This window comes from Mobula birostris, chromosome 5, assembly GCF_030028105.1.
Source record: "Mobula birostris isolate sMobBir1 chromosome 5, sMobBir1.hap1, whole genome shotgun sequence".
NCBI lineage: Eukaryota > Metazoa > Chordata > Chondrichthyes > Myliobatiformes > Myliobatidae > Mobula > Mobula birostris.
The window spans coordinates 79,167,087-79,192,574 of record NC_092374.1 but is presented as its reverse complement, the minus strand read 5'-3'; the positions used below and the strand labels follow the sequence as shown (position 1 = coordinate 79,192,574).

General features: G+C 45.1%; 1 protein-coding gene across 1 annotated transcript in view; it reads right to left on the bottom strand.

Moving 5' to 3' along the window:
- Positions 1-25,488, bottom strand: part of LOC140198361 (uncharacterized) — a 36,882-nt gene that overhangs the window by 10,728 nt on the left and 666 nt on the right. The gene's annotated exons all lie outside the window — the stretch shown is intronic.

Below are 25,488 nucleotides of genomic sequence, written 5' to 3'. Positions count from 1 at the left end.
GATGGGTACCACACAATTAAAGGCTAGCATCAGCAGAACAAACCCTCCAATCCTCAGTGACCAGGCTTCAGTCCTGAGTGTGATAAGCAACCACAATATCTGCAGAATCCGACATTGATAATCAGTTGGGAACTTGCCCCTAGATTCAGACACTATAATGGTTAACATTCATTTTAATATACATCTTACTTGAGCTTCCTCCCTGATGTGACATTGCGGGTGTTTCAGCAGATGGGATGACAGAGTAAATCTCTTTGCTCACTCTGGACAGAAGTGTGGCTTCTACTTGCTGTGAATTTGCTGGAGCCTCGCAAGGTGGGTAGGTGGGTTAACTGAATTAAATCCTTCCCACATTCAGAACTGGTGTATGGCTACTCCCCTGCAGGAATTGGCTGGTATTTCAGTAGCTCTCTGGATACTAATAAATCCTTTCCCACACTTGGAATAGATGAATAGCCTCTCCCCAGTGTGAACTCACTGGCATTTCTGCAGGATGGATGCTCAGATGAATCCTTTCCCACACACGGAGCAGGTGAACGACCTCTCCCCTGTGTGACCTTGCTGGTGTATCCGCTGGTGGTGTGGCCCAGTGAATCCCTTCCAAAATGAGAGGCAATGAATAGCATCTCACTGCTATCAGCTTTCTAGCCATTCATCAGGTCAGATCACAGACGTGTTCACGGATTCCGGTTCTCCTTGCTTCAACTGGTGTGTTGTCTTTCAATCATCTCCATATCCGAGTGGGAATAAAAGGACTCTTTTCTACTTGGCAGCCAGTGACCAGAGGTGTTCCGCAGGGGTCTGTGTTGGGACCGCTTCTTTTTATACTGTATATCAATGATTTAGATGATGTAGCTTCAGCTTCTCAATCATCTCCTCCTCCACATGCAAGGATCAGTGTTATTCAAATGCTGAGTAACTGACAGACACAGCAGAACTAACGTGTTGTTGTGCCTGAGATTTCCATACACATATCCTTAGCCTTTTCTATCCTGTAAAAAGTTTACAAAGTACATCAATGGGAGACAGACAATATTTCAGCTAAGGTCATGTTAGTCTTTTCCGTGACCTCTGATACCCCATTGTTACAGTGAGGCTCAACACAGTTTGGAGGAACAACACTTCATCTTCTAACTGGGCACAGCTCAGGCATCTGGACACAGCATCAAATTCATCGTATACCTGTCTGTATCAAAATGGGTCATTTCTGCCCTTCATCAATTATTATCCAGATTGTTGATACAGATGACAAAAAAAATAGACCCAGCACCAATTCCTGCAGCACACCACTAGTCACAGCCATTCATGCAGAGAGCTAATCATCTATAACCAGTTTCTGGCTTCTCCCACAAAACCAATGTCTAATCCTTCTGTTAAGGATCCAGCCTGAACACTGGGTCGAAGGGCCTCTGCTGGTAGCTCTGGATCACGACAGTCTTTAATTTCTGTTTTCTTTCATCTGGCCATGTGGGTTCTGGCCCAGCCCCTTTCCTTTATTGGACTTCCTCCAATTACCTGCTTGTCTCCTCATTTGCACCCACCTGTATCTAATTTTCACTCATTACCCTGTTCATTTAAACCTTGCCTTAACTAGCATTCTCTGCCAGTTTGTCCCAGATTCTGACCTGTGTTGTTCTAGCCTGTCATTGTGACGTCTGCCAACCGATTTTGCTTGATTCTGTGTTTTGGATTTTGCCTGTTCCTAGACCTGATTTTTGCCTGTGCGCTTTGGATTGTCTGCCCTTGCCTGACTGCCTTTCCTGGTAAAACCTCGGTCTGCCATTTTGGATTCGTGCCTGCCTTCTGTTCTTGAAAGACTGTTGCCTTTGTGCTCTCTCATAAACCCTGGTGAAAAATTATTTGTTGGTCTGCACTTGAGTCCTGCCAAAACCCGACAGAACCCGACACCGATTTACAATATCATCCTGAATGCCAGGTGTCTGAAGCCGCTTGGCCATCCTCCCATGAGAGACCTTGTCAAAGGCCTTGCTAAAGTCCATATAGAAAACATGTACTGCCTTGACTTCATCAGTTTTCCTGCTAACATCCTCAAAAGATTCTATAAGAGTGGTTAAACATGACTTACCACACACACAGAGCCATGCTGACTGTCCCTAATCAGTCCCTGTCTATCCAAATGCTCATATATCTTCCAATAACTTTCCCACTACTGATGTCAGGCTCACTGACCTATAAATGCTATACTTGCTCCTACATCTTCTCCCTCACTACCATTCAGGACCCCAAACAATCCTTCCAGGTGAGGCGACACCTCACCCGTGAGTCTGTTGGGTTTATATACTGTGTCCGGTGCTCCCGGTGGCCTCCTGTATATTGGTGACACCCAACGCGGATCTGGAGACCGCTTCTCTGAGCACCTACGCTCCATTTGCCGGAAGAAGTGGGATCTCCCAGTGACCATCCATTTTAATTCCACTTCGCATTCCCATTCTGACATGTCAGTCCATGGCCTCCTCCACTGTTATGATGAAGCCACACTCAGGTTGAAGGAACGTCATGTGTGACGCCAAGCAGAGCTACCAGACAGATGATGCTAATGAGGGAGATAAAGGAAGACAATGGAGAAACATTCAAAATGCTAATGAGAGAGAAGGGAGAGACTAACGAGAAAGAAACACAATTCAGATATTGACAGACCGGTTGCTTTGAACCTGAACTGTTTGAAGTTTGATGGACAGGTGATACCCCAGCGGGGGGATAAAAAGAGCAGGTTTGCTAAGGCACGACACGCCACGAGACCCTGGAAAGAGCAGTGTGCCCCCACAAGTTGGTGGGAGTTTGAAGGACCGGTTCACGGGAACCAATCAGAGGCTCACAGGGTGTAAAGGTACAATCAGTGGGAACCTGGGGTGTGTGTCCGCCCTTGCCTGGGTGTCAGGTTCACCGCGGAAGAACGATCGTATCCGGAACGGAGGGATCACAGTTGGTGACCACAGCGGGATTAGAAGACATCAAAAGGTCTGTCCGAAACCAACTGCGAAGACATCAAAAGGTCTGCCTGAAACCAACTGTATCTCTCTCTCTCTCTCTCTTTCTCCCCCCCCCCCCCACCAACGGTACAACAACAGCGACTACTTCGAACTGTTGTAAACTGAACTGAACTCTGCTTCACTTAAGACTGATCATTTTACCACTAGACTGCGATAGAGCTTGGTTGATTCCTATTACCCTAGTTTTGTATATGTGTGTATTATCATTGATAACCTGTTACATTTATATCCTTACGATTATTGTACTGTATTACTTATTTCTTTAATAAAACTTTATTAGTTCCTAGTAATCACAGACTCCAACGAGCGTTCCATTTCTGCTGATTTGGCATCCCAGTTACAGGGTACGTAACAGGAACAACACCTTGTATTCTGTCTAGGTAGCCTACAACCTGATGGCATGAACATTGATTTCTCAAACTTCTGGTAATGACCCCTACCCCCACCTTCACCATTTCCCATCCCCTTTTCAGTCTCTCACATTATTTCCTTGCCCTCCCATCACCTCCCTCTGGTGCTCCTCCCCCCTTTTCTTTCTTCCAGAGCCTTCTGTCCTCTTCTATTAGACTCATCCTTCTGTATCTGTTTTACCATCAGCTTCCCAGCTCTTTACTTCATCCCTACCCTTCAGGTTTCACCTCACATTGTGTTTCTCTCTCCCCTCCCCACATCTTTTAAGCCTTCTCCTTTGCTTTTTTTCTCCAGTCCTGCCAAAGGGTCTCCATCTGAAACATGGTCTGTACTCTTTTCCATAGCTGCTCCAGGCCTGCTGAGTTCCTCCAGCATTTTGTGTGTGTTGCTTGGATTTGCAGCATCTGCAGATTTTCTCGTCTATAATTTCCTGGTTTATTTTTAGCATCTTTTTAAACAACAGAACAACAGTAGCTATCTATTAATCCTCCTATACCTCACCCATGGCTAAGATTATTTTAAAAACCTCTTCCAGAGTACTTGCAGGTTCTGCTTCAGAAAATCTTGCAGCAGGACTCCTAAGTCCCTTTACACATCAGATTCCTGAATTTTCTCCCTGTTTACAAATAGTCAATGTCTTTATTCCTTCTGCCAAAGTGCATGATCATACATTTCACTGCACTGTATTCCATCTGCCACTTCGTTGTCCATTTTCCTAATCTGTCCAAGCCCTTCTGCTGACTCCCTGCTTGTTCAAAATTACCTGCCCCTCCACCTAACTTTGTATTGTCTGCAAACCCGGCCACAACATCATCAATTCTGTCATCCAAATCTTTGACCTATAAAGAAGTGGTCCCAACACAGAACCCTGTGGAACAGAACTCACCAGCAGCCAACCAGAAAAGGATCCCTTTATTCCCACTCTTCGCCTCCTGCCAGTCAGCCAATATTCTATTGATGCTAATGATAAATATGAGAAAGTCCACAGATGCTGGAAATCCAAAGTAATACAGACAAATTGATCAGAGAGCTCAGAAGGTCAGGCAGTATCCACAAAAACAAACAGACAGTCAACTTTAATGAGTTCCTCTCTCAGTTCACTCCATTAATTGGGGGACCATAAATACAAGAGATTCTGCTGATGTTGGAAATGCAGAGTAATAAACAGAAAATGGTGGAGGAATTCAGAAAGGTCATGAAGCATCTTGGAGTGAATGGGAAGGAAGAATAAGATGTTGGGTGGATGGGATGGATTACAAGCTGGCAGGTGATAGATGAAGCCAAGTGAGGGGGAAGATGGGTGGGTGAGAGATGAAATGAGAAGCAGAGAAGTGATAGTTGGGAAAGGCAAAAGGCTGGAAAGAAGGAATATGATAAAGGAGGAGATTGATCCACAGCTCATTCTGGGCCGCCAAGAATGAGTTGAGCCGAGAGCCTGCCGTCTGCTGTTACTGGATCGAGCAAGAACCTGCCGTCCAGCTGAGTTTTGCCAGCTGTTTGCCACTTCATGTGCTACCCAGAGTCGAGATACGAATGGACTGTTGTTGTTTGTTTTTGTCATCTTGTGTCCGGCTGCGTATTGCAGGCCATTTGCTGCTGCTCCAAGCTGAGATATTAATTGTCTGTCATCGTTTGTTTTTGTCGTCTTGTGTCTGGCTGAATATTGCAGGCTGTTGGCCACTGCTCTGAACCACAATACGAATTCTCTGTCGTTTGGTTTTGTTGCTCGGTGTCCAAGTCAAATCCAAGTCCAGGCTCGGTATCCAAGTCAAGTCCAAGTCCAGGTTCAGTGTTCAAGTCAAGTCCAAATCCAAGCTCGGTGTCCAAGTTAAGTCCAAGTCCAGGCTCCGAGTCCAAGTCACCGTTCAAGTCCGCATAAGAATCCTATCTGCTCTGTGTGCCTGTGTCCTGCACTCCGCTCCCAACACCCGACTGCAACAGAACGGACCAGCCAAACACGGACCCAGCGGACAAGACACGGTCTTACAAACTCTTGCTAACCAGAGTCTCTTCCTGCCAAACCTCCCTCCCCCCCACCCGCCCGGGTCATCGATAATCCGGGCAAGCCTGTTTGGCGGGGGGTGGGGGGATACTGTCACGGTCTGGTCCGTTGACTCCTCATTTCAGTTAATTTCCTTTTCCGCGTGTTGCACTGGGCTCCTTGATTAGGACACCTGATCCTCATTTGAACCGGCAGCGTAAAAACTCAGACATAGATCGACTCACAGCTGGTTTGTCACCTCAGCAGAGTGGCTATGTTTGTTCCAGGCCGCCGAGAATGAGTCGAGTTGAGAGCCTGCTGTTTGCAGTTTCTGGGTCGAGTTGAGAGCCTGCCGTCCAGCTGAGTTTTGCCGGCAGTTTGCCTCTTCATGTGCTACCCAGAGTTGAAATACGAAGGGACTATCGTTGCTTGTTTTGTTGTCATGTGTCCGGCTGAGTATTGCAGGCCGTTTGCCGCTGCTCCGAGCCACAATACAAATTGTCTGTCGTTGTTTGTTTTTGTCGTCTTGTGTCTGGCTGAGGATTGCAGGCCATTTGCCGCTGCTCCGAGCCGTGTTACGAATTGTCTATCATTGTTCGGTTCTGTCGTTTGGTGTCCAAGTCAAGTCCAAGTCCTGGCTCGGTGTCCAAGTCAAGTCCAAGTCCAGGCTCGGTGTCCAAGTCAAGTCCAAGTCTAGGCTTGGTGTCCAAGTCAAGTCCAAGTCCTGGCTCGGTGTCCAAGTCAAACCCAAGTCTAGGCTCGGTGTCCAAGTCAAGTCCAAGTCCTGGCTCGGTGTCCAAGTCAAGTCCAAGTCCTGGCTCGGTGTTCAAGTCAAGTCCAAGTCCTGGCTCAGTGTCCAAGTCAAGTCCAAGTCCTGGCTCGGTGTCCAAGTCAATGTTCAAGTCCAGGCTCGGTGTCCAAGTCAAGTCCAAGTCCTGGCTCGGTGTCCAAGTCAAGTCCAAGTCCTGGCTCGGTGTCCAAGTCAATGTTCAAGTCCGCATAAGAATCTCCATGCCTGTGTCCCTGCACTTGGGCCTGCTCCCAATGCCTGATTGCAACACTTTGGTGCCATGTCCAACCAAGAATCTATCAACCTCTGCCTTCAGTACACCCAACAACCAGGCCTCCACAGCTGCCTGTGGCAATAAATTCCACAAATTCACCACCCTTTGGCTAAAGAAATTTCTCCACATCTCTCTTTTAAGTGGATTCCCCTCTATCTTGATGCTGTGCCATCTTGTCTTAGACTCCCCCACAATGGGAAACATCCTTTCCACATCTACTATCTAGGCCTTTCAACATTCGAAACGTTTCAATGAGATCCCCCCCCCCATCCTTCTAAATTCCAACATGTTCAGACCCAGAGCTATCAAGCTTTCCTCCTATGATAACCCTTTCATCTCTGGAGTCATCCTTGTGAACCTCCTCTGAACCCTCTCCAATGCCAGCACATCTTTTCTGAGATGAGAAGCACAAAACTGTTCACAATAGTCAAGGTGAGGCTTCACATCCTTGCTCTTGAAACGTGTAAGAGTTTCTTCTTTTATGTTACTGCTAAGGTGAATAAAATGACTTCTCTGTACTGTTAACTGCTGAGACAGGTTCGCTATAGCAGTATGTTTGGATTATAATTAGTGATAACGGGACTTGTATTCATTTGTTAACCAATTGGGATAGACGTTATTCTTTCTGTCTGTATGAAAGCTGTTGTGCGGGCTTTGGGGAGAAGGCGCGAGGAGGATGAAGATAGAAGACATGGCTTGAGGAGACGGTTGCCAGACCCACTGGGCCTGGGCTTGGGGTGGGAGCCTGGGGGTTGACAACGAGCGAAGGACGATCAGCAACAGGGAATCCGTGAGCTCCAACGTTTGTGCACTGGACATGTTTATGAGATTATTGGCACCTTTTATTTGTTTTCCTTTTCTTTAGTTCTCTACTAACCCCATACTTAAATAAAAAATCTTAATCGTTTAACCGCACATTGTGGACTGAATGTTATTTCGGGATACCGATGTTACACAGGGGACACAACACACAGCATCCACCCAAACTTGATTACCCAGTTTGGCAGGGCCAAAGGCTGCTCACCCCAGACGGAAGCGAGCTGAGCGAGCTTGAGGCTTACCAGGGGGCTACAAATGAATACTAACATTGCAGTTACCTTCCTCACCACCATCTCTGCCTGCAAGTTAACCTTTATGGTGTTCTGCACAAGGACTCCCAAGTCCCTTTGCATCTCAGATTTTTGGATTTTCTCTTCATTTAGAAAATAGTCTGCACATTTATTTCTACTATCAAAGTGCATGACCATGGATTTTCCAGCATTGTATTTCATTTGCCACTTTCTTACCCATTCTCCTAATCTGTTTAAATCCTTCTGCAGCCTATCTGTTTCCTCAACACTACCATCCCCTGCTCCAATCTTCGTATCATCATCTGCAAACTTGGCAAAAAAGCCATCGATTCCATCATCTAAAACATTGATCTATGGCATGAAAACAAGTGGTCCCAACACTGAACCCTGCAGAACATTGCTAGTCACTGGCTGCCTAAGGGAAAAAGATCCTTTTATTCCCCCTCGCTGCCTCCTACCTATCAGTCACTGCTCTAACCATTCCAGTAACTATCCTGTAATACATGGGCTCTTAACTTTGCAAGCAGACTCATACGTGGCATCCTGTCAAAGGCCTTCTGAAAATCCAAACATACACATCCACTGCATCCCCTTTATCTATCCTACATGTAATCTCCTCAAAGAATTCCAACAGGTTTGTCAGGCAAGATTTTCCTTCAATCTGAATCCCATGTGTCCTGTGTCACCAAGTACTCCATAACCTCATCCTTAAAATTTGACTCTAACATCTTCCCAAGCACTGAGGTCAGGCCGACTGGTCTATAATATCCTCTCTGCTGCCTTCCTTCTTTTTTAAAGAGTAGAGTGACATTTGTAATTTTCCAGTCTTCTGGCACCATGCCAGAGTCCAATGATCTTTGAAAGATAATGAATAATACCTCCACAATCTCCACCGCTATCACTTTCAGAACTCTGGGGTTAAGTTCATCTGGTCTGGATAACTTACGTCCCATTAGGTCTTTCAGCTTTTTGAGCACTGTCTCCCTTGTAATCATATCTGCACTCACTTCTCTTTCCTCACACCCTTCAACATCTGGCACACAACTAGTGTCTTCCACAGTGATAGCTGATGCAAAGTACTCATTTAGTTCATCTGCCATCTCCTTGTGCCCCATTATTATTTCTCTGGCCTCATTTTTTAGCGGTCCTATATCCACTCTCATCTCTTTTTTATTTTTTACATACTTGGAAAAACTTTTACTACGAACTTTAATATTGTTTTCCAGCTTGCTTTCATGTTTCATCTTTTCTCTCCTAATAATTCTTTTAGTTGCTCTCTGTAGGTTTTTAAAAGCTTCCAAACCTCTCTCTCAGCTACTTTTTGCTTTGCTGTATGCCCTCTCTTTTGCTTTTACATTAGCTTTGACTTCCCTTGTCAGCCATGATTATATTATTTTGCCATTTTATTTTTTTCTTTGTTTTTGAAATACATCAATTCTGCACCTTCCTTATTTTTCCCAGAAACTCACACCATTGCTGCTCTGCTGTCATCCCTGCCAGTATCTCCTACCAATTTACTTTGGTCAACTCCTCTCTGTGGTCCACACCCCTGCCACTGTTGGGAGGCCTGTATATAACTGCCGTCATGGTCCTGTTACCCTTGCAGTTTCTCAACACAACCCACAAGGATGCAACATCTTCCGATGGTATGTCACATCTTTCTACTGATTTGATGTCATTATTTACCAGTAGAGCCACGCCACCCCCTCTGCCGACCTTCCTATCCCTCCAATACAACGTGTAACCTTGGACATTCAGCTCCCAACTACAACCATCCTTCAGCCACGATTCAGTGATGGCCACAACATCATACCTGACAATCTGTAACAGTGCAACAAGATCATCCACCTTATTTCTTATACTCTGTGCATCGAGGTATAACACTTTGAATGCTATGTTTGCTACCCTTTTTGATTCCACATCCCTATTGCGCTGATCGTCACCCCGCTGGCTGCAATTATGTCCTATTATCTGCCAGCCCTTCCTGACAGTCTTTGCTTTTTTTTTTACCATAGTGAAGTAGCATAGGAAGTAGCTGTTTATAAGTCTGGGTGTTCTGGCATGAATACTATGCAGCCTCCTTCCTGAAGAGAGTGGGACAAATAGTCCATGAGCAGGGTGAGTGGGATCGTTCATAATGTGGCTGACCTTTTTACAGCTCCTTTCTGTATATATGTTCTTGTTAGTGGTACCAGTGATGCGCTGGGCAGTAGAACCTTCCTGTCTGCCACAGTGCAGTTTCCATGCCAGGCAATCGTTCTTGATTACATTGATGCCACAAGTTAACGTCAGAAGTAAGTGAGTCCGATCATAGTAAATATCTATTATCCCACCCTTACAGTTAAAATCCTGAGGGATTGTGACAGGCTGAATGTGGAGATGAGGTTTGGTCTCTTGTGGGAAATTACAGAATGGTCTATGCACCCAAGAACATTAAATCATTATTAATGTTTTCACTATTTATTGATTTGTGCAATTTATAGAAATGGGTGTTTTGCACTGTATGGCTGCCACAAAACAGCAAATGTTAGAATCAGAATCAGGTTTACTATCACTGGCATGTGACGTGAAATTTTTTTAACTTAGCAGCAGCAGTTCAATGCAATACACAGTATCAAAGGAAAGAAAAACAATTTTAAAAAAATTAAATGCAATTGTAACAATAGCCAGTTCAGAAACACTGAGCAAGTCAACTAGTTCCCAAAGAGAACTGTGATAGGCCAATCAGATGGTTCACTGCTGCTCAGCGATAGAACACAAAAAAAATCATATGTACAATTAAGAAACAGTAAAAAATAGTAGAGCTACTGGAGTCATGATGATCATGATGAAGTCTGCTGGAGAGAGACACTTATACACATGCTGTCCTGCATAATTCAAAGAGATTGAAGGATAAGGTTTCAGGGTGACAAAACGTAGCGGGGCCACTTGGAACTAAAAGCTAATCCCTACTGGGAGAAAGCAGCACCTGTTCTTTCCACACTGTTCTCCAGCAGTTTAAGGACTAAGTCCAGCAAGAACATAACTCACAAGTGCTCTTGAAAGTCAGGTATTAACCCTACCTGCCAACAATGAAGCATTAAAAATAATAATAATAATAAATAAATAAGAAAATCAATTATAGCATACATATATTGAATAGATTAAAAATTGTGCAAAAAACAGAAATACTGTATATTTAAAAAGTGAGGTAGTGTCTAAGGGTTCAATGTCCATTTAGGAATCGGATGGCAGAGGGGAAGAAGCTGTTCAGGCTTCTGTAACTCCTACCTGATGGTAGCAGTGAGAGATGGGCACGCCCTGGGAGCTGGAGATCCTTAGTAATGGACACCACTCCTGGAAGATGTCCTGGGTACTTTGTAGGCTAGTACCCAAGATGGAGCTGACTAAATTTACCGCCCTCTGCAGCTTCTTTTGGTCCTGTGTTGTAGCACCCCCATATCAGACAGTGATGCAGCCTGTCAGAATGCTCTCCATGGTACATCTATAGAGGTTTTTGAGTGTATCTGTTGACATGCCAATCTCTTCAAACTCCTAATAAGGTATAGCCGCTGTCTTGCCTTCTTTATAACTACATCGATATGTTGGGACCAGGTTAGATCCTCAGAGATCTTGACACCCAGGGACTTGAAACTGCTCACTCTCTCCATTTCTGATCCCTCTGTGAAGATTGGTATGTGTTCCTTCATCTTACCCTTCCTGAAGTCCACAATCAGCTCTTTCGTTTTACTGACGTTGAGTGCCAGGTTGTTGCTGCGACACCATTCCACTAGTTGGCATATCTCACTCCTGTATGACTTCTCATTACTACCTGAGATTCTACCAACAATGGTTGTATCGTCAGCAAATTTATAAATGGTGTTTGAGCTGTGCCTAGCCACACAGTCATGTGTACCTAGAGAGTAGAGCAGTGGGCTAAGCACACACCCCTGAGGTGTGCCAGTGTTTATGGTCAGCAAGGAGGATACGTTATCACCAACCTGCACAGATTGTGGTCTTCTGGTTAGGAAGTCGAGGATCCAATTGCAGAGGGAGGTACAGAGGCCCAGGTTCTGCAACTTCTCAATCAGGATTGTGGGAATGATGGCATTAAATGCTGAGCTATAATCGATGAACAGCATCCTGACATAGGTGTATGTGTTGTCCAGGTGGTCTAAAGCCATATGGACAGCAATTCAGATTGCATCTGCCATTGACCTATTGTGGCAATAGGCAAATTGCAATGGGTCCAGGTCCTTGCTGAGGCAGGAGTTCAGTCTAGTCACGACTAACATCTCAAAGCATTTCATCACCGTCGATGTGAGTGCTACTGGGTGATAATCATTAAGGCAGCTCACATTATTCTTCTTAGGCACTGTTATAATTGTTGCCTTTTTGAAACAAGTGAGAATATCTGCCTGTAGCAGTGAAAGGTTGAAAACGTCCTTGAATACTCCCGTTAGTTGGTTGGTACAGGTTTTCAGAGCCTTACCAGATACTCCATGTCATATAAGTCAATGGTAAAAAAAATCAGATTCTGATCCAGAACTGGAGGTGGGATGGGGTAACTTGCTTCTTCAAAGAGCATTAGAATGAAGTATTTGCGTTGTTTTATGAATGGAGAGATTATTGATAGGAAAAAAGAAGAAAGATTGCAGTGGGGGACTAGAATACACAGTTAACGCTAACATCATTCGTGAACAGGTTTGAAAGATTGAGTGGCAACTTCTTACAATTCCAGTAAAGTATGTTCTCTCCTGTGTTCCAAAGTCAGAATCAGAATCACTGGCAATCGTTTGTCCAGTGAGAAGAGGAAGTGTTCTTGGTGACGGGATGTTGCCTTTTTGAGGCATTGCTGCTTGACAGTGCCCTCGGTGCTAGGGAGGCTGGAGCCTGTGATGGAGCTGACTGACTTTGCAATTTTCTGCGGCTTATTTTGCTTCTGTGCAGTGCCCCCCCACCCCCCATTCCAGACAGTAATGTATCCAGTTAGAATGCCCTCCACGGTACATCTGTAGAAATTTGCGAGTGGTTTTGGTGACATACCAAATCTCTGCAAACTCCTAATAAAATATAGCTCCTATCACGCCTCCTCTGTAACTGCATCGACATGTTGGACACAGGATAGATCCTCAGAGATGTTGACACACATGAACTTGAAATTGATCACTCTCGCACTTGATTCCTTGATGAGGACTGGTGTGTGTTCCTTTCTTCATTTAGTGTCATAGAAATTAGAACACAGAACAGGCCCTTTAGCCCAACTGATGTTCACCAGTTTTGATTATAAGACCATAAGATATAGGAGCAAAATTAGGCCATTTGGTCCATTGAATCTGCACCGCCATTTCATCATGGCTGATCCACTTCCTTCTCAACCCAAACTCCTGCCTTTTCACTGTATCCCTTCATACCCTGACTAATCAACAAGCTATCAACTCTGCCTTAATTAGACCCAATGACTTGGCCTTCACAGCTGCCTGTAGCAATTAACTCCACAGATTCGCTACTCTATGGCAAAAAAATTCCTCATCATCTCTGTTCTAAGGTTGTATTTGGAGGTTGTGTTCCCGGGTCCTCGACTGTAGGAAATACCTTCTCCACATCCACTTTTTTGATGCCTATCAATATTCAATAGGTTTCAATAAGGTCACCCCGCATTCTTCTGAATTTCAGTGAGTACAGACCCAGAACGATCAAACGCTCCTCATATGAAAAGCCTTACAAACCTGGAATCATTTTTGTGAACCTCCTTTGAACCCTCTCCAATGCCACCACATACTTTCTTTGATAAGGGGCCCAAAACTGCTCATAATACTTCCAGTGAGGCCTCATCAGTGCTTTACAAAGCCTCAGCATTACATGTTTTTGCATTCTAGTCCTCTTGAAATAAATGCTAACATCACATTTGCCTTCCTCACCACAGACTCAACCTGCAAATTAACCTTTAGGAAATCCTGCGCGATGACTCCCAAGCCCCTTTGCACCTCACATTATTGAATTGCCTCTTTAGAAAATAATCTACCCTTTTATTTCTTCTACCATAGTGCATGACCATGCATTTCCAGACATTGTATTCCATCTACCATTTCTATTGCCCGTTCTCCTAATTGGTTCAAATCTTTCTGTAGCCTATCCATTTCCTCAAAACCACCTGCTCTTCCACCTATCTTGGTATTGTCTGCAAACTTGGCCACAAAGTCATCAATTCTGTCAAAAAAATCATTGACATATAACATAAAAAGTATTGGTCCCAACACAGAACCCTATTCTTTGCCTCCTGCCAATCAGCCATAGGTTTATCCTTGCTAGTATCTTTCTTGTAATGCCATGGGTTCATAACTTTTTAAGCAGCCTCATGTGTAGCACCTTGTCAAAAACCTTCTGAAAATCCAAGTACACATATTCCACTGCTTCTCCTTTTGTCAGGCAAAATTTTCCCTTGAGGAAACCATGCAGACTATGGCCTATTTTATTCCGTGTTTCCAAGTACCCCAAAACTATTTACATAAGAGTTGACTCCAATATCTTCCCCACCACTGAGATCAGACTAACTGGCCTATAGTTTCCTTTCTTCTGTCTCTCCCATTTTGAAAAGTGGACTGACATTTGCAATTTTCCATTGCTCCAGAACCATGTCAGGATCTATTTATTCTTGTAAGATCATTACTAATGCCTTCACAATCTCTTCGACCACCTCTTTCAGAACCCTGGGGTGTACACCATCTGTTCCAGGTGACTTATCTACCTTCAGATTTTTCAGTTTCCCAGGTACCTTCTCCCTATTAATGGCAACTTCACACACTTCTACCCCCTGACACTCTTGAACTTCCGGCATACTGCTTGTGTCTTCCTGTGGAGAAAATATTGTGAGTTAATGATTTTGCTAGACAAAGGGTTCATTTTGGCTTTTTGAGTATGGAAACCAGTTAGCAGCATAGTTTATTAATATGGCCTTGGCTTTCCGCAGAGACAACTCATAGAATAAATATTTGCGGTTGCTTATCTTGTAAGAATTAGCCTCAAGGATATGAGATAAATTTTCTGTTAATACAAAGATGTACACAGGCAATGAATCTTATCACAACAGAATTCCATGTGGCCTTCTGTAATTCTCATGGTTAATTGAACAGACATTGCTTTTCAAAACCCACTGTTAGCTGTTCCACTCCCCAAATTATGAATAAAGCTCTCTTTACTTCAAAGTCTGTGTCTAATTTACTTGCAATCAACGTTAACCTAATTTCCTCAGCAAGTTAATTTCCCTAACACTTCGACAGTGAAGACTGATGCAAAATACTTCTTCAGTTCATCTGCCATTTCCTTGTTCCCTACTACCTCAATTTTTCCCCTATTATCAGCCAGTCTCACTACATACTGCCTCTGCGTGCAAACCAACTACCTCATCCTCAGCATGATCACTCTAGTTCCCAACTTTCTGGCTAATTCTCCTCCCCCTTAAGAATGCCGTGGACTTGATCTGTGACATCATGAACCCTGACACCAGAGAAGCAACATACCATCTGGGTGTCTCTATCGTGTCACAGAATTTCATCTCTGTTCCTCTGACTCTGGAGTTTCCTATCACCACTGCAGTCCTCTTCCCCTCTCTTCTCATCTGAGCCAAAGCAGCAGACTCAGTGCCAGAGACCCTGTCACTGCGGCACCCCCTGCTAGATTGTCCCCCTCAACAGTGTCCAAAGTGGTACTATCGAGGGGGATGGCTACAGGGGTACTCTGCACCGGCTGCCAACTTCCCTTCATCCTCCTGGAAGTCACACAGTTACCTGCCTCCTGCAGCCTAGGGCTGACTACCTCCCTGTAGCTCCTGTCTATCATCTCTTTATTCTTCCAGATGTGCTGACGTTCAGAGCTTCAACTCCAGTTTTTTAACTGCAGCTCGGTGTACCTGGTGCAAATGTGGTTATCTGGGAAACTGGAGGTCTCCCAAGATTCCCACATCCCAAACACAGAACAAACATTCTCACTGCACTAACTTGCCCTAACAGACGAGGACTGAAGAATAGAGAGGAAACTTACCAGATACTTATCTTACACAAGCCTGATCTCACCTACGCCTGATGAGCCAAAGCCACTCCAACACTGACCCACTCACAACAATGGCACCTCTGCTTGTGCCTGCCTCATTTTTATTGGCCCTTTCTGATGAATCCAGCTCAGTGATTGGCCACAGTCCAACTCTACCGTGAAGCAATGCCGTTTTAATCTTGAGTGTGTACCTGAGTGACCAGGTAGCTCTCTTCTCATGCTCCCACTCAGTAATTGGTCACAGTCGTGAGGGTATTGAGCAAGATCGAGAGACTGCGTGGCGTCTTCATGTAATTCTGATGCCTCATGATCACTCCTGCGTTCCAAAGTCAGAATCCGGTTAAAATCATTGGCGTATGTTGTGGAATTTGCTGTAATGTGGCAGCAGTACATATCGAGACATAATAATAACAATTGCAAATTGCAGTAAGAAGTGTATACATTTAAATTAAACAGTTAGTGTGTAAAGAGATAAAAAAATTAGTGAGGTCGTGTTTATGGGTTCGATGTCCAAACAGAAATCTGATGGCAGAGGGGAAGAAACTGTTTCTGAATCATTGAGTGTGTGCCATCAGGCATCTGTCTCTCCTCACTGATGGTGGTAATGAGAAGAGGGTATGTCCTGGGTGATAGGATGCCACCTTTTTGAGGCATCACTCCTTGAAGGTATCCTGGATGCCTGGGAGGCTAGTGCCCATGAAGAAGCTGGCTGAGTTTACAACTTTCTGTAGCTTCTTTCGATCATGTGCAGTGCCCCTCCATACTAGATGGGTGTTGCAGCCAGTTAGAATACTCTCCATGGTATGTCTGTAGAGATTTGTGAATGTCTTTGGTGACATATCAGTCTCCACAGATAACCAATGAAATATAGCTGCTGCTGTGCCTTCATTGTACTTCAACGATATGTTGGGCTAAGGATAGTTCCTCAGAGATGTTGACACCCAGGAATTTTAAATTGATCATCCTTTCCACTTCCGATCCCTTGAAGAGGACTGGTGTGTGTTCCAACATCCTTCCCTTTCTGAAGTCCACAATTCATCTTTCTGACATTGAGTGCATGATTTTTGCTGCGACACCACTCAACCAGCTGATCTACCTCGTCTTCTCAACACCATCTGAAATTTTGTCAACAATAGTTGTGTCATCAGCAGATTTATAGATGGCATTTGATCTGTGCCTAGGCACACAGTCATAGATGTAGAGAGAGTAGAGCAGTGGGTTAAGCACACATTCTTGAGGTGTGCCACTGTTGATTGTCAGCGAGGTGGAGATGTTATTTCCGATCCACACAGATTGTGGTCTTCTGGTGAGGAAGTTAAGGAACCAGTTGCAGAGGGTGGTACAGAAGCTCAAGTTTCAGAGCTTTATGATGAGAACTGAAGGAATGATTGTGTTAAACACTGAGCTGTAGTCAATAAACAGCAGCCTGACATGGGTATTAGTATTGTCCAGGTGATCCAAGGCCACAAGAAGAGCTAATGAGATCACATCCACTGTAGATCTATTGTGGTGATTCGCAAACTGCAGAGGGTCCTGGTCCTTGCTGAGACCGGAGTTGATTCCAGTCATCACCAGCCTCTCAAAGCACTTCATCACCGTAGATGTGAGTGCTACTGGATGACGGTCATTAAGTCACATCATCCTGCTCTTCGAGGGCACTGGTATAATTGTTGCCCTTCTGAAGCAGGTGGGAATTTCTGACTGTAGCAATGAGAGATTGAAAATGTCTGAACATTCTCACCAATTGGTTGAACAGGTTTTCAGAGCCCTAACAGGTACTCCATCAAGGACTGTCTTGAAAGACAGTCTGAATTTGGCCTCCAAGACAGAGGTCACAGGCTCGTCAGATGCTGCAGGGATCCTCATAGCTGTAGTTTTAGTCTCACTTTCAAAGCGAGCATAAAAAATCATTGAGCTCATCTGGGAGAGAAGCTTCACAGCCATCCATGATGTTAATTTTCACCTTGTAGGAAGCAATGGCCTGCAAACCCTGCCAGAGTCAACGTGTATCCGATTCTGCCTCCAACCTCATTTTGATTTGTTCTTTTGCTATTGAGATAGCCCTCCATAAGTCGTACCTGGCCTTCTTGTATAGTTTTGGATCACCACACTTGAATGTCACAGACTACAACTGTCTTAGTGGACTATGAATCTCAATCAAATGACAAACATCATTCACCAAAATCTTGCTTTAGAATATAAACTCATAAGACACCATATCTTATTATAAATCCAAGCCTGGTCCAGTTTTAGAGACAGAGTCCGCCAAATTATATTGTAACCAATCCATTCTTACAGATAGAGTTGGGTGTAATGTACAGATAGGAGAATACAGATAGGATAGGATACAAATAGGACAGATAATCGTCCGGATTTAATAATACAGGACAAATAAGCAAGAACAACTTTATAGATGTAGCCATTCCAAACACACACAACATACAGAAATCAGTAAGAGATAAACACCAGAAATATGCTGAATTAAAAGAAGAAATTAAAAACTATGGAACATTAACAGGCTATACATTGTCCCGATAGTAATATCTACAACTGGTATCATCCCAAAGTCACTACACAATAGCATTAAACAATTTAGCTACACAGTTATATGTATGTGAATTGTCAGAAAGCTACAATATTAACCATCAGAGGAATAGTCCAAAAGTTACTAGCAATTGAGAAATGAGTGTGCTTGGCTATGCCCACACCTCAGGTCTTACCAGCCTGAGCTGAGAAAAAAAACAATAAATATTGCAAGCATAGGATGAAGAGTTCTCGAAAGTGAGTCCATAGGTTGCTGGGACAATTCAGTGATGGGATGAGAGAAGTTGAATGAAGTTATTCCTCTAGTTCAAGAGCCTGATTGTTGATGGGCAGTAACTGTTCCTGAACCTGTTGGTGTGTTTCCTGAGGCTCCTGTACCTCTTTCCTGATGGCAGCAGTGAGAAGAAAGCATGCCCTAGATGTTGAGGTTCCTTGAAGTTGGAGGCTGCTTTCCTGCGACAGCACTCCATACAGATGGGCTCAATGGTGGGGAGAGCATAACCCATGATGGACTGAGCCATATCCAATACATTTTGTAGGATATTCTGTTCAAGAGCATTGGTGTTTCCATACCAGATTATGATGCAGCCAGTCAATATACTCTCCACCACCCAATCTTCTAAGAGAGTCAAAAAGCTACAGTGCTTTATTTGTAACGACACTTAAGTGTGGGACCCAGGACAGACCCTCTGAATGATTACTCCGAGGAATTGAAAGTTTCTGATCCTCTCCATCCCTGATCCCCCAGTGAGGACCTCCAGTTTCCTCCTCCTGTAGTCAATAATTAGCTCCTTCATAATATTGGCCTAATTCTGCTTCTATGTCTGACAGTGTTATGGTTTTCATCCATACCAGCTCTAAGGCAATCCCAATGCACACCTATTTCCCTGTAACCTATTTCCTTTCACATTCTCTTTAACTTATTTGCCTGACAACAACCCACAACAGGGGTAATTCACAGTGGATAATTAACCCACCAAATCATTGTTGGAGACACGACAGTGCAGGGTGGAGGGGGAATAGAGGGCGAAGGTTGACATTACTAGTCAGGGAAAATATCATGGCAGTGTTCAGCCAGGACAAATTGGAGAGCTCGTTTAAAGAGGCTTTATGGGTAGACCTGAGGAATAAGAAAGATGTGACCATGTCAATGGGATTATGTTGTATATCACCTAACAGCCCGTGGGATTTAGAAGAGCAAATTTGTAGAGAGATCGAGACTGTTGGCAGAAACTATAAGGTTGTTAAAGATGGTGATTTTAACCTTCCACATATTGACTGGGAAATACTGTAAAAGGGCTAGATGGGAAACATCTAGGAAAGGTTCCTTCAAAAGTACATAGTCGCCCCAACCAAAGAGAATGTGATACCAGATCTTCTATTAGGAAATCAGACAGGGTAGGTTTTCAAAGTTTGAGTAGGGGAATACTTTACACCTAATGATCATAATGTCATTAGTTTCAAGGTAATTATGGAAAAGGATGGATCTGGTCTATGAGTAGACATTCTAATTAGAATTCTCAAATTCTAAATTTCAGAAAGTCCATTTTTGATGGGATTTGAAAGGATCTGGTAAATGTGGATTGGGATAGGTTGTTTTCTCGTAAAGGTATACTTGATAAGTGGGAGGTCTTCAAAAGTAAAATTTGAGAGTAGAAATTTTGTATGTTCCTGTTAGAATAAAAGACAAGGATAACAAGTTTAGGGAACCTTGAGTTTTGAGAGATATCGAGGACCTGTTTAAGAACAAGAAGGAAGTATCTAGGGGGTATAGGCAGGGAGGAACAAATAAGGTACTTGAGGAGTATAAAAAATGTAAGAGCATATTTAAGAAGGAAATCAGAAGGGCTTAAGGAAGACATGATGTTGCTCTAATGGACAAGGTGAAAGAGAATCCTAAGAGCAAAACAATAGCAAGAGACAAAATTGAAGATCAGAATGGTAATCTATGCATAGAGCCCAAAGAAATGGGAGAGAAGTTAAATGGGATTTTTGCAACTGTATGTATCCAGGAGACAGCCACAGAGGCTATAGCTATGATGCAATGCAGCAGTGAGGTCATGGACCCTATATGTCTTTTACGTTTGTTTTTCATCATGAATGTGGTTCTGGAACTGTTGGAGCATGCGATTTGCAATTTGGAGATTGTTCGGCTGTTTCAGCACTCTGCTGTCTCCGAGAGGTGGAGGCAGGGTTAGCAAACCTCACGGCGAGAAGGCTGCGGGAAGGGGCGCGAGCTGATGTTCAACTCCACTTTGCTGATTAAAGCTTACATTGTTCACTGATTAAAATGATGATGGAGATTGAAACCAAGGCAAATGCAGAAGGTGAGCACCAGCTGCTTGACTTTTTATCACTGGGGGATTGCTCTGCTGCCGGAGAGGAGAGTCTACCTTTTTATCGCTATGGAAATCACTCTGCTACCGGACAGGGGAACCTGCCTTTTAATCTCTGGTGGGATCGCACGCTGTGTGCCTAACGCATAGTACCAGAACCTCTATTTCCCTGACACACAATCTTGTTACCTCTATTCCACTGACACACAACACCGGTGCCCTGCATTCATGGTCCTTCTGTTCCCCAGAGACACAGCCCTGGTGCTCTATTACCCTGATGCACTGTCCCACTGTCTCTATAACCCCAATGCACAGTCCTGGTCCCTCTGTTCCACTTACACACAATCCCGGTGTCTCCATTCCCCTGACACAGAGCCTGATGCCCTGGATTTTCCTGTCACACTATCTCAGTGCCCTGCATTTCCCTGACACATATTTGCAGTGCCTCTATTGCCCTGACACACAATCTCATTCCCCCTATTCCCCTGACACACAGTTCCTGTGCCCTGCATTTGCCTGACAGTCCTAGTGTATCTATTCCCCTGACTCACAGTCCTAATGTCCCACATTCCTCTGACACACATTTGCAGTCCTTCTATTCCTCTGACACACAGTCCCAGTGCCTCTGTTCCCCTGACTCACAGTCCCAGTGGCCCTGCATTTCCCTTCCACACAGTCCCATTCCATCCACCCCCCTGACACACAGTCCCTGTGATCTGCATTCCCTTCACACTCTGTCCCGGTGCCCTTTATTCACCCAACACACAGTCCTAGTCCCTCTGTTCCCCAGAGACACAGTCCTGGTGCCTCTATTCCTGTTTTACACAGTCCTGGTGCCCTGCATTCTGCTAACACACAGTTCCAATGCTTTATATGCCCCTGATACACAGTCCAACTGTCTCTATTTTCTGACACATAGTCCCAGTACCCTGCATTCCCCTGGCACACAGTCCCGATGTCCTGTATTCCCTTGACACACTGTGCCTGTGCTTCTATTCCCCTGACACACTGTCCGGATGCCTATATTCAACTGACACACAGTCCCAGTGCCCTGAATTCCCCTTTCACCAGTCTTGGTGGCTCGTATTCCTCTGAAACACAGTACAGTACTAGTCCTTCTGTTCTGCAGAGACACAGTCCCGGTGCCTCTATCCCCCTGACACACAGTCCTGATGCCCTGTATTCCACGGACACACAATCCCACTGTCTCTATTACCCCAATGCACTGTCCCACTGTCTCTGTTACCCTGACACACTGTCTCAGTGCCTCTATTCCCCTGACACATAGTCCCAGTGGCTCTGCATTTCCCATTAACACAGTCCTGGTGCCTCTATTCCCCTGACACACATACCCAGTGCCTCTGTTTTCCTGACAAACAGTCTTGTTGCCTCTATTCCCCTGACACACATACCCTGTTTCTCTATTCCCCTGACACACAGTCCCAGTCCGTCTGTTCCCCTGACACACAGACCTCATCCATCTTTTCCACTGACACACAGTTCTGGTCCCTCTGTTCCACTGACACACAATCCCTGTGTCTCCATTCCCCTGACATAGAACCCGATGCAGTGCATTTTCCTGTCACACAGTCCTGGTGTCCTGCATTTCCCTGATACACAGTCCTGGTGCCCTACATTTCCCTGATACACAGTCCCAGTGCCCTGTATCCTCCTGACACACAGTCCTTGTGGTCTGCATTCCCTTCACACTCTGTCTCAGTGCCCTTTATTCCCGACACACAGTCCCGATGCCCTGCATTCTGTTGACACACTGTCCCAGTACATCTATTCCCCGACACACACTCCAGTGCCTCCATTCCCCTGACACACAGTCCCGATGCCCTGCATTCCCCTGACACAGTCCACCTGTCTCTGTTTCCCTGACACATAGTCCACCTGTCCCTGTTTCCCTGACACACAGTCCCAATGCCTTGCATTCCCCTGTCACACAGACCTGGTGCCCTGAATTCCCTTTCACACAGTCTTGGTGACTCACATTCCTTGAAATACAGTTCTGGTCCTTCTGTTCCCAAGAGACACAGTCCTGGTGCCTCTGTTCCCCGACACACAGTTCCGATGCCCTGTATTCTCCCAACACATAGCCCCGATGTCTCTACTGCCATGACACACTGTCCCAGTCCCTCTGTTCTCCTGACACACAGTCCTGTTGCCCTGCATTCTCCTTTCACACAGTCCTGGTGACTTGCATTTCCCTCACGCACAATCTCGGTACTGCTCTTCCCCTGGCACACAGTCCCGTTGCCCTGTATTCCCCTTTCATGCTGTCTTGGTGCCTTGCATTTCCCTGACTCACAATGCCGTTGCTTCTATTCTGTTCTCACACAGTCCCTGTACCCCTATTCCCTGTCTTAGGAGGCTGCAAGGTGTAAGCCACCAGATTTACTTTCCCCAGGCTTTGATGGGACCAATGAACTTGGGTGCCAATTTTCTAGAGGCAGATCATGAGTGGATAGCCATACCTGTTGCCCGGGCTGTAAAGCAGGTCCCTGTCTTCTCCTTCAGTTCACCTTGTCTCCATCCTCTGGGTAGAGGCTGGCAAAATCTCTTGCCCTATTCTATTTTTCAGGCAGCATTGGATGAGATCTTCAGCTGCAGTGACCCCAACCTTGGCCTCCTGTTCCAGAAAGAGGCAGAGGATAACCAAACTGGCACTCGAATAGTGACATTCTGACGCCAACTGCTGTAAGGTGTTCTGGGCAACCTCTGGCCACAAGTGCTCACACCACTCATCAGGTCTTTGAGGCCAGGCATCTTAGGGTACATTTAAAATCTTAGTTGGTCCACTTATCTGGCCATTGGACTGTGGGTTGAACCCAGAGGAAAGGCTTGATGTTGTCCTTATCAGCTTACAGAACATGCTTCCGAAATGTGACGCAAATTGTAGAACATGATCTGAAACGGTCCACTGGGAAACCACAGATTCTGAAAACCTGGTCCCGGACAAATTCTGCCGCAAACTCTGCTGTAGTTGGTAACTTGTTGAAGGCAATGGATCTGCAGCTATCATGATGATGGTCCTCCCCCAGAAAGTGGAAGACCTGTGAAATGGAGGTTTATGCCCATGGTCTGTCTAGAACAGGTGGAGGATGGAGGAGCCCTTGAGTTTGGTACGGGGCTCCTTGTTCCACATGCACACCTCAGATGCCAGCACGTACTTCCAAATGTCATTTGCTATTCTGGGCCACCAGTACCCTCGAGGAACTTGGGTCAAAGTCCACCTAGAGGACCATCCTCAGAAGACTCCCCTTGTGTCTCAGCCTTGTTAACCAGCTCATCAATCCCACAAAGGATTGGTGCTATCACCTTTGCTTGGGGCAAAATGGTGGCAAGTTGGTGTTAGAAATGATGAGACAAGGAGTCTGGTTTTTGAATCTTTGGCCCCAGTCAATAGGTCAGTATAAAGTTAAAATGGTTGAAGAAAAGAGACCTCCTCACCTGCCTGGAATTCAGTCTCTTGGTCTCCTGAATATAAGCCAGGTTCTTGTGGTATGTCTAGACAATAAAATAGTTCTTGGCACCTCTTCCTCAGCAGCCCCCCCCCCCCCAAAGCCAGTGAGACCATTCTTTCAATCTCCCGATTCCCAATGTCGTAGTTTCTCTCTGCCAGGGCTAGCTGTCTGGAGAAGAATGTACATGGATGGAGTTTACTGTCTGAAGGTGATCGTTGAGACAGCACTGCACCCATTTGGATGTCAGAGACGTCCACCTCCATGATGAAGGGAAGGTCCAGGTTAGATGAAACCAGGAGGGGAGCTGAAGTAAGCTGCTGTTTAAATTCTGTAAAAGCAGCCTCCGCTTCAGTAGTCCAGACGAAGGAGCCAAAAATGAAAAGGTTGTCATGTGAAATTCTGACTACTCCAACTTTACAAAGTCCGTTGTCCATGATGTGAATGATGTGCAACTCAATGGACTTTGAGAAGATTAGGATGTCATCCAAATAGACAAAGGCATACTTATGGAAAGTATCCCAGAGCACATCATTTATAAAGGCCTGAAAAACTGCTGGGGTGTTCTCAAGGCCAAAGGGCATAACCAGGTACTCATAGTGCCCTGTTGTATTGAATGCAGTCATCCGCTCATTGCCTTCCCTTATACAGACCAGATTGTATGCACTCCATAGGTCTATTTCTGAATACTCTTGCCCCTTGCAGGATTGCAAAGGCAGTGTTCATGAGTGGAAGGGGTGGGGGGGTAACAGCTAATGACTTATGAGATTTAATCCTCTAATCAATACATGGCTGCATGCTCCCATCCTTCTTTTGCACAAAAAAGTCTGTGCTGGCTGATGAGGAGGAATGCTGAATGAATCCCATAGCAAAAGCTTCCTTTATATATTCTTCCATTGCCCTTCTCTCTGGACCTGAGAACGCGTATGATCGAACATGCAGAGGACAAGTACCAGGCAGCAGATCTACAGTAGTCGTAGGATCTGTGTGGTGGTAGAAGAGTTGAGGCCTTTTCCTTGCTGAAGACCTCTTCCAAGTCCTTGTACATGGAAGATACGTTGACCTGCCTGTGTGTTGCAAGTTCTTCTGAACCCCACTTCAAGGATGACTCCTGAGGCTTCCTGGTGGCAGGGATGGTTTGACAAACCTCCGCACTTCTCCCTCAGCTCACTAGACTCCATCATATCTTCAGGCAATGGCAACGAGGTGTTACAGATTCTCCTTACACCCCCAGGAACAGGTTCCAAAGATCTCCATTTGGAAATCTTCACTTCAGACGGGACCTGGTGGCTGGATCCAGAATCTATGGGATTGGGAGTAGTAGCTGCTACTGTCATAATCCTCCTTATACTGGATGGTCTCAGTGGTTCTCCAGACAGCTACAGCTTTGGATGTTTGGCCTGTAGGTGACCTGCTTCCCTGCAGTAATAACAGCAGCCTTGATTCTGAAGTCAGGGCTTCTCATCGATGGTGAGCCTCGTGTAACTGATCTGCATGGGTTCGACAGAGTCCCAAGCAGGTGAAGGGCTTGTGCTGGTCTGAAGTTGAAGCAGGAGATGGGTGGAACTGCAATAGC